Below are 10,335 nucleotides of genomic sequence, written 5' to 3' on the forward strand. Positions count from 1 at the left end.
GTTTGGTTTATTTAAACTACCAACAGCTCAGTCTCCAACTCTAATTTAGCTGGATACTTTCCAGGGCTCAGCAAACTTTGAAATGTCATTTGAAGAAGCAGGCCCCTCCAAAATCAATCCTAGATTCCCAAGTCACAAAAGCTACAACTTTTGTGACAGTGTTTCTAGGGTGCTGCTAGCTCTCCCACCAGTGGTCAAGAGGCAACACAATCCAGGAAAATACACTCACTTGCACCAACTGCTGTTTGACACCAAGTCTGAGTACACCTTTCCCACACGCAGGAGAAGGAAGTCTGCAAAAAGAATAGATACTATCTCACAGAAATACCTGTCACTGCTGAAAATGACACTGCTTCTTCCTTTGCTCACTGATACAATTGGTCTCCATGAGATCCCAAGAATGCAAGTGATTGATTTTGAAAGCTGATGAATATCTGATGTGTACCTAGTAAGAAGCAAATGGAACAAGGAAAAAGACAGGAAAATAGAAGCGACTGGCATACAAAATAAAATTTTGTTTTGTTTAAAAAACAAAACTAAACAAAACACCAAGAAAAAACACCACGACTTCCTCCTCCCTCTTGTTTGCAAAATCCGTCTGTTTGGCTAAACGCCAAAGTACTGTTCAGTAGGCACATTGCTCACAGTGGGAAGAATCCTGATTGCATTGCAAGTAATCCTTTGCTACCAAGGACACGAGTAAACATGCATAATCCCAGCTGTTCCCACCCTGCAGAAAGGTCTGCAGGCACCCACTGAGCTGAGAAAACCTGAATGCAGCCCTGGCACAGCTCCTCACAGCCCTTCCCTTCCAAGTGTTGAGCAGTAACAGTGCCTGGAGTGGAGGAACACACCAGTGGTACCCAATGGTACCTTATGGCACTGGGACAGTTTTGTGAGTTCGAGAAAAGGGCTAAAGAAAGAAATTTAAATTCAGTAGTAATTCCAACCATGCCTGTAGGACTTTTAAATCCTACATTTGAAGGGTTCTGAGCAGAGAAGTGAAGCAAACCTTTATAGTCCTATAGAAACCAGTGAGTTGAATGAGCACCGATTGCACTGTGGATACAGGTGAATGTACTCCCAAACCGAGTTAATGCTGAATGACGCAGGGATCTCCTGCCTCACAAAGGAAGAACTGGTGAATGATGCAGGCAATCACATTCTCCAGAGGCAAAGTGATCCTACTGAGAACCACACAGGCAGATTTATGAAAGAGAAAGGGAGCAGTGCCACTGACTGGGGTATTTTCTGTTCTTTTGCACCATGTCTCTTAGCACCTACTCGCTCTTCTTCATGCCAACACTATCTATTTCCATCTTGCAGTAATTACCCAACAATACCACATTTGCCTCTTCTCACACAGAAGTTTCCAGCAGTACCATTTTGAGACAATGCTGTAAGCTTCACAGGGCTGAGATCACTTCTCTGCCCCTACACTGGACTGCTGCAAGCCTGTGGCTATTCACTTAATTCTTAGTGGCATTAATCTAAAACTTATTCCTGATTCAACATCAATGGAGCTTGAATACATAGCACTGCAACTGTTTAGAAAGCTAAAGAAACCCAAATAAACAACCATGAGAAAGCTTTCTGGACCGAGATATTCTAAGGTTTCTTTTAATCTTGTGTAACTCAACTCTCCATCACAAAGCTCAAGATTTTGCATCATGACTTTTGCTGCAAGTTTCCATAACTCCTGTAGCTCCACTTGAGGGGGAATTCAGCTTCAAAAAAAAGCAAGCAATAAACCAACAGGTGTTTCTTGGAAGACAAGACAGTAACATAAGCAGTACAAGGCTGAAAACACACTAAGGTCAGTTATACCATGCAGCATCCAGGCCTCTACACCAGGAAAAGCAGAAAAGGTGTTCAGAAGATGAATAATCAAACACATGCTAGGAGACCTGTCCTTTCTTTACGTGATCTAAATTTTGCTCCAGTTAAACACAATTGAAGTCTCTGTAAGTTTATTGCTAAATCTGGGCATGAATCTGTCTGATGGCATACAAAACTTTATCTCTGATCATCACGCATTGAATTATTTGCCTGCTGTGCATAAGATGCTATGCCAAATCTACACAAATTAACACTGACTTGCAATATGACTTCATTCTTCTGTTATGGGATGTGCTGTCCACCTTGACTTAAGTATTTAAACAAAGCACTGTAGAAAGTATACATTACAGTCCTAACCTCAGTATTTTATCATTTTCCCCACACAAAAAGATCAAACACAGATCTTTGTTGTGCCAAGCCACCTGAATCACAACACATATAAATAAAGGGCCTGCATCCACAGAAATCAAAAGAGGTATATACTTGAAGTGAGGCAACACTTGGCACTGACCCATCTAGTTATAAAGGCATTCAGCGCACAGACTGGTATTCACAAATCCAAGTCAGACACCAAAACCCACATCAGTAGTGCTTCACAGAGCCTGAGGCATAAATTCTGGAGATGTGCCCTCTCACAGGTACGCAGACATTTCTCATGATTACACTGTAGAGGGGAAAAAAAGTGCTAAGGAAACAAGGTTTCTCCAATATGCAGTCAGACATTTCACTACAAATCCTGATGTAACCATCAGAACTTCACTCTATCACCCCCAACAGTGAAAACTGTCCTGAAAAATGGAAAACCTTCTGTAACAAGCTATTAGTAGTTAATTTGCTTCCTCTTCATGAAGGAATACATGCTTATATCCCTTTACCTTCCAGGAGAGTGGCATAACAACCAGGCTGTTGTCTCAGTGCTGTGAGAATATTCTACTTCTCCAAGTTCACTAGATGAGACAGAGAGGACACATGAAGGTCTAATGTATGCCTAAGACAAGGGGATGAACCAGATAGGTGGGAATCCAGCTTTTTATTTGCTTCTAAAAATGTGTGGTTTCTCTTCTAATTACAATAATCTGGGCCAGAAAGAGTATTCCATAAACAAATTTTCCTCTTCCAAATCTTATTTTCCTATCTCCACATGAACTCATAGCTCCCCACGCACAGAAAGTTGCCCTCAAAAATGAAAGAGCTGCTTTTGAAACTGGAGCTCCAATAGTCAAATAGGCCACAGCAGTTTCACAGAAAAGTATTTACTACTCACAGGCAAGCAATAAAAATGCCCCTCAGGCAACTGTTCAAACTGTGAAAAGAGACAGAGTCACACGATCTCTATTTGTTCCCTTCACACACACAGATTCCTCAACAGCTGAAATGCAAGAAGTATCCTATTAGTATGCTCAGGAAGCAAAAGCTCAGGGTTGGCCAGCTTTTTACCAGGCAACATGGTCAACAGCAAGCAGAACGTGTCAACATCACCAAACAGGGGGCACAATTAGACAAGGGCTTGGAATTTTCCATTCACTGGTGTAGGGAAACCATCGTAAAAAACCATCGTGGATGGCAAACAAGCTCCTAGGAAACTAAGTGGGCTGCATAAAGAAGAGCAGATCCTAAATAATAGCTGAAGATGATGTAACTTAGAAAAAGCCTATATGAGTACATAAGCAACTGGAAGGTGGGGAGAGTGAATTACTGAAGACCTAACTTTTGCATGCTTGACTTCTCAATTGCAGCATGTATGCTTACGTAACTTCCTAGGTGACTCTTTTCAAAGAGGTAAAGGTGAATGCTAACCTTCCTCCCAGCTTCTCAAATGACCCCACGTGTGCATCACTCTGCCTCCCACACAGCTGCCAACAGGAGTGGGACTGCTGGGTGATAATGCAGAGTGCAGCAAGTGGCCATGGCTTTGGTACCAGGTTGTCATTTGCTTCCAGTCAAGCATGGGAGGAGCTGGGAGAGCTGGGGCAGACCATCTACTTTTGGGTTTCATAGAGCTTTGCTAGCTCTCTCGGCACGGTCCCCACTTCTATCAGCCCAATAGCAGCAGAGCCTCCAGGTTCCTCCTGACTGAGCCTCCTGTCTGTAGAGCCTGGCTCTGATGATAGTCATTATCATTTCCCCAGCTGTATAAGGATAGCTTCACTTCTCCCAGATCTGTTACCTCCAGTTCTAGTTGCTTTAATCCAAAGCAGAGCCGAGGGAAGCTGGCAAAGCACTGCATTCCTGCTGCCATTTCACACTCCCCAACCCAGGTGGCAGCTGGGGCTGCTAATGAAGCTCTGCTCCACCCTTCAGTCCTCAGCTGAAGCACTTCAAGATTCCAGAAAAAAATAAGCTTTCAATTAAGCAAAGCCTTAGCATGTGTGTAAAGTATCAGATTTTATTTTTAATTCATCATTTTATCAAATGCAAATAACTTTTCCTCCCTCTCCCTCCCTCACCCTCCCCCCCCCAAAAAAAAAGAAAATATATATATATATATATACATATACACAGACATATATTGAAAGGACTACTAATGGAACAAGTTAACTATCAAATCCCTGCTGCAAAGCATGAAAGTGTTTCACTGAGTGCAACAAAAGAAGTGCAACATTTTCTTATTCTTTTTCCAGTTTTGAGTGTAACTGGACACATTTTACTGAAATTTCAAGCACATATTTTAACCTGAGTGTATATTTGGGATAGAATTTCATCTGCTCTGGAAGTGGATTAATGGTTAAAAAACAGCATCAGGATCCAAGAGACATCAGATAGTCCTAAATACAGAAAACTGTTTACCCGCTTGTGCTCCAGTCTAGCACAACCAGTCAGTGCTGCAGCACAAACGTTTGGCAACAACCACAACCAACTGCTGTGACAGAAATACATCAGACAGAGGAGAGCAAGCTGCCGGTCTCATGTAGGTTTGATGTCAGAATATATTATCTGTGACTGCACTTTGCAACTCAGCACAGCTTTGTGTGGAAGGTGAAACACTCTGATTTACAGCACTATAAATGTTTGCTAAATGCCTTAATTGCCCTCTCTTCTTTCAAAGTGGCACTTTATTATTAATGTTCAGAGTCTGCTATGAAGAGCAGATCATTTTTTCCTAATTCATTATTGACATGTTAAAAATCTGTATTTTACTAATATTCCCTTGAATAAGAATAGTGTCTGCTGTACCTCCGCTTCCAGTGATGAACAGCCACATTCATCTCCTTGTTACTATGGCAATATTATGTAGGAGGAACAGAAACAGAACGATGCTTTCATCCTCTGCCTTTGTACTTGGAATATTCTCTCTTCCCACCTCTTTATTTTTGAACAAAACAGCCAGGAAGGGGGGATGTGAATCATTCAGAGAATCAAAACAAAGGTTATTTTATTATCTTTGTTGTTATATTAACTGAAGATAAATTTCAAGGCTATGAATGATATATAAACACCCAAGACCTTAAGATATGATCTCATAAATAAAGTATGTTCTATATTGTGGTGAAAAAAAATGAAGTGCTAGTGAACCACTCAGCTTCACCTCGAGCACAGCTGAACCCTGTGGCTGCCAACCAATGCCCAAGCAATGGAAATAGGTGGTTGTATGATCATTAACACCACCTCCTCTGTATCCATTTGCTTCTAACTAGCAATGGTTTAAGGAAAAAGATAAAATTGGGAATGCACAGGAATACAAACCCTGCAGGTGGTCAATGCAATATCAATGCAATATGAACAAAGCATTCAGTCATGCTGGATACAATCAGGAGATTCATAGCAAAACACCTCATTTGCATTGACTCAGCTGCTAGCAGAAAGTCTCCCCAGTTGTAGGAGTCAGAGAAAACCTGGTGAACAAAGATCTCCAGCTCACACCAGCCAAGTGCGTGCTGAATGCCATGGTTAAGGGAGCAGTCGAATTAAGCAGATCAGCCGCGTGCAGTGAGAGCTGCTCCACAGCCAGGTGTCAGCCAGCAGGGCACAGCTGTCTGCTGAGCAGGTTTGTGACACCCCTTCTGCTCTGCTCAAGGGCTGCATTCGTCCACCAGAGTTAGAGATCCAGTGCCTGCCTTCATAAAACCCTTAGGAGTGACCTGTGAATTCCAGGTAATCCAGAGATTGCAAGATTTTAAATTCCCAGTGGCAATACAAAGTTTATTTTGCCATGTTCCTCTAGATAAATGAAAGCAAAACAAACAAAAATAAAAACATAATCTGGTTAATCTTAACTTTGCAGCAAGGCATTTCCCCTGGGAGCAGGGAGAAACACTGAGGAGATGTATGTGTTGTAAGAACACGAGACCAAAAAATAAATAAATAGGGTCAGAATGCCTTAATCTGCATAATAAACTTATTCAAACATACCAGGAAGCACAAACAAGTCCAAAGGATATTGTGTGCATAAATACAAACCCATTATTTGCTATTCTGTGGTAATTTAAACATGGTGATATTGCAGGTAGGAATTGAAGACATCACAGTGATCACTAGCAGTAAGTGGGTCAGAGTATTTCCCATTTTGACAGAAGCCTAAGCTCACTGGAAAAACTAGAAAGCCATGGGATTGAAAGCGGCAGATTAATATTTTTTCTTCTATCTGTAACTGTGAGCAATGACATGCTAATGGCACCTTGTGTACAATCCTCCAGATACATCAGCCGAGCATCAAGCCCAAGATGGCCTGCATAAAGTCAGCTTTTCAAAATTCAATGCAGCTCGGTGATTACCTACCTATGAGCTGAGAAAAATCATTCTGCTTAGAACACATAGAATCATACAGCTGCAGAGTCACCAAGCTTGGAAAAGACGTCTAAGATCATCCAGTCCAACTGTTCACCTATCACCAATATCTCCCATTAAACCATGTCCTACAGTACATTTAAAAGTTTCAAGAACACTTCAGGCTTGGTAACTCCACCACCTCCCTGGGCAGCCCATTCCAATGCCTGATCACTCTCAGAGAAGAAGCATTTCCTAACATCCAAACTGAACCCCCCTGGCACAACTTGAGGCCATTCCCTCTAGTCCTATTGCTGGTTACATGGGAGAAGAGGCCGACACCCAGCTGACCACTACTTCCCTTCAGGGAGGTGTAGAGAGCAAATATGTATGTTTATGGCTGCAAATATCAAGCAGAACAAAGCATCCTAATCATGCATTTAATGTCAGGTCATCATAGAGTGCCTTTTGTGCCGGTTCTGCAGTTGCGGTCATTCCAAACCAAGGTGGAGAAAGCACATTACCATGTGGGGCAGTCCACCGGGTTAGAATCATGGAATTCACTCTTAAGATTTGTCATTATCTGCTCCTCTTCAAGCTGTGAATAGTTTCTGTTTATCTTTCAAGCACTGAAGATTTCATTGCATAGCATTGTTCCCACTTGGATTCTCCATTCAGAAGATGCGCAGACAAGAAACTTGCTGAAAATATTCCCCATCCTCTCACTGTGAGACTTACCTGGAGAGCTGTTGGTACCTCACTGACAGATGTGACCTGCACAATCAAGGCAATGTTCCAATAAAATAAATAAATAAATAAAATTGAAATACCCAGAATTACCACAATTTGCTCTCTTCTGTGCTAATTTGAGACCCCATAAACCACACAGGGAGCAGCCATGGCTTTCTACACCATCAGCATTGGTTGCAGCTGTGTGTACGCCAGCACGATGCCTTGAGCATGTGTGCAGGGAGGGGTTCCCGTGCAGCACGATGTATCACAAGCTGCTACTGCAGCCATCAGCTGCTGCACTGGCACTAGAGGACAGAACAGCTCATTGTTCAGCTCTGTCCTTCCAGCAGTGCTGAAAAACGCTGGTAAAATCCCAAGTACAGAGCTGCCTCGTTAAGGCTGACACCTCGCGACATCTTGCTCTTTATAAACGATTTCACAGCAATTAAATGTTACTCAACTCTTGCACTTGTTTTATTTTTTAAGCGGGGACATTTATTTTTCCGTTTCATTCAGTGCTCAGCACTGACCAGCAATCAGAAGTGCGATGACAAGATTAGGAAACCATTACATCCTCAGTCAAAGTGCTGAAAATTGAACATCTGGTGACCCTTACTGAACAGTTGGCTTAACCACTATATAAAACTAATGTAAGGACTGGAAATCATTCCTAAACATTTCATAGGAATTACAGTTGATTATCCTTACAGGTGCCTTCCAACTCCATGGCTCAATGATCTGTTCTGCCAGCACTTCCAAGTGATAGGTAAGCCCTCATGGAATGAATGACCTAACGTCCTTCTCCCATACCTCACTGCGAAAACACATGCCTCCAATGTGATAAAAACAAAACAAGAAAACTTAAAGCCAGGTTGTTCCATCAGAGCAGCGCAGCAATCTTCTGCATCTTGCTTACCAGCAGCAGAGAGCCTGACGCCACGTGTCAGCCATCTAGGAAAGGAGACAAGGGGAGAATGGTTTTGTTGATCATAAATCACACTGATGTGCTCAGAGGAAGGAGGGAAGCTCTCTACCCCGAAGCAGTATCGATTACTTTAAACATGCATGGCAGCAGCTGCTCATGGCTCCCTCTCAGCTACTAAAAGGGGGCTGAGTGGGGAGCCTCGGGCTGAGGCTCCTGCTGACATCTGACATGCACAGTGCGAGGCCTGGCTGGCACTGCCCACACCATCCTCCCCAGTGTGTGCTCCCCTCCTGTGCTATGGGGGGGAAGAAGGGATGAGTTGACATGGGATGTGCCAGGTACCCTGACGCTTTTTTCTCAAAGGAACAAAAGGTTTTTAGGTAGAATGAATGAGTTTAAACTGCAGTAGAGAGGGCAGCTACATGCAGAATCAACACAAGTAATTTACTTGTGAAGAAAACAACTTCCTGTGCCCTTCTGGATACTGCCTACAAGACCTGAGGACACTTCAGATAAGAGCACTTAAAGGTTGTCATTCACCACCCAAAGAGAGCAGAAACGACAGCCAATACTACAAGCAGCCAATCATACTGCTAACATTTACTGCAGGAGTACAGCTCCCAGCTCCACCACTAAGGGTTTGGATGCTTTGCTGCCTGAACTCCTCCTTGGCGAGAGCATGGAGCAGCCTCAAGGCGCTCAGCATTTGCCCAGGCGGCTCTCTAAAAGCTTCCATTCGCACGTGAGAGAGGGGCTCAGCTCCAGCTCAGCTGCTGTTCTTCTCACTGCTACCCCAGGAAAGAAGTGGCCCAACGTGCAGCTGGCACAGATCACGCTTGGCAGGAGATGTGCCATTGTTAGGGCAGAGCTGCCTGGAGACGCTGCTGGAAACTGGCGGATGCAGCACAACCACGTGCAAATTCGGATAAAAAGACACAAAGCCGCGTGTGCTCCAGAGCTGGTGCTACGGACAAGTCGATGTGAAAAGACAATCACTGTCCGTATGTTCTCGTGCCCCACGCTATTTCCTCCGGGCTTTGAGCAGAGCAGTTTCACACCTGCATTAGGTGGCTAGTATTTTCAGTGGCCGTACTAATGTATCGCAGTATTCTTAAAACATTTCCGCTCTCATCCCTGAGGCTTAAGGAAAAAAAAAAAAAAGCGTTTGAACAGATCAAAATGAAACACTGCACAGATGCGATGCAGTCTCGCTTTATGCAGCTGAACTATCGTTTACCATTTATCTCCCGTTACTCGAGGGAAGGGGTCACCGCAGCCTCGCATCACTCTGTACACACGACTCACAGCACAATGAAACCCATCGTTTCCAATTCGCGGCACTCAGCGTTTCATTTTGCTTCCTAAATTTGATCGAGCGGTTCCCGCACCGGCTGGCAGACCGTTTACCCAACGCAGAGAACGCCGCCGTTCCACGCCGGACGTCGAGCGGCGGCGGCGGCCGCCTGAGACACGGAGGAGGGGCGCGCCCCGGCCCCGGCTCCGGGGCCGCCAACAAAGCGCCCGCCGCGCTCCCATCTCCGTGCGGGGCGGCGTCCGGGAGCATAGCAGCAGGGAGGGACGGAGGCCGTCGTACCACAGAAATCACCGCATTTATTCAAATAAATAAAAATGTACAAATGTACAAAACAGTCGCGCGCATCTTACAAAGGAGCGGGAAGTCTTAAAAACGGCGGCGGGAGGATGCCGCTCTCCGCGCCGGGCGGGAGCCGGCGCCGCTCCTTTGTCCCCGGCTGGCGGCGGCGCGGCCCCTCCCGTTACCCCCGGAGGAGGCGGCTCACCGCGCGCCCAGGTGCGGCAGGCTGCCCAGCCGGTCCCCGCGCTCGCGTCCGGCCGCGCTCTCCACGCCTCGCAGCCACTCGGTGCACTTCCGCACCAGCCCTTCGTCCGGCGCCGCGCCCGGCGCCGCCGCCTCCTCCTCTTCGTATTCTTCGTCGTCGTAGCGGTGCCGGTCGTTGAGCAGGGATACCTTCAGCAGGGCGCGCACATCGCCGCCGGACCGCGCCCCTCGCCGCGTCGCTGCCGCCCCGCCGCCGGTGCCGGTGCCGGGCTGGGCGCGCTGGCGCTCGGTGCTGCGGCGCTGTAGCAGGCGCACGGCCTCGGGCGGAAGGCTCAGC

This window comes from Lagopus muta, chromosome 2 (assembly GCF_023343835.1).
Source record: "Lagopus muta isolate bLagMut1 chromosome 2, bLagMut1 primary, whole genome shotgun sequence".
NCBI lineage: Eukaryota > Metazoa > Chordata > Aves > Galliformes > Phasianidae > Lagopus > Lagopus muta.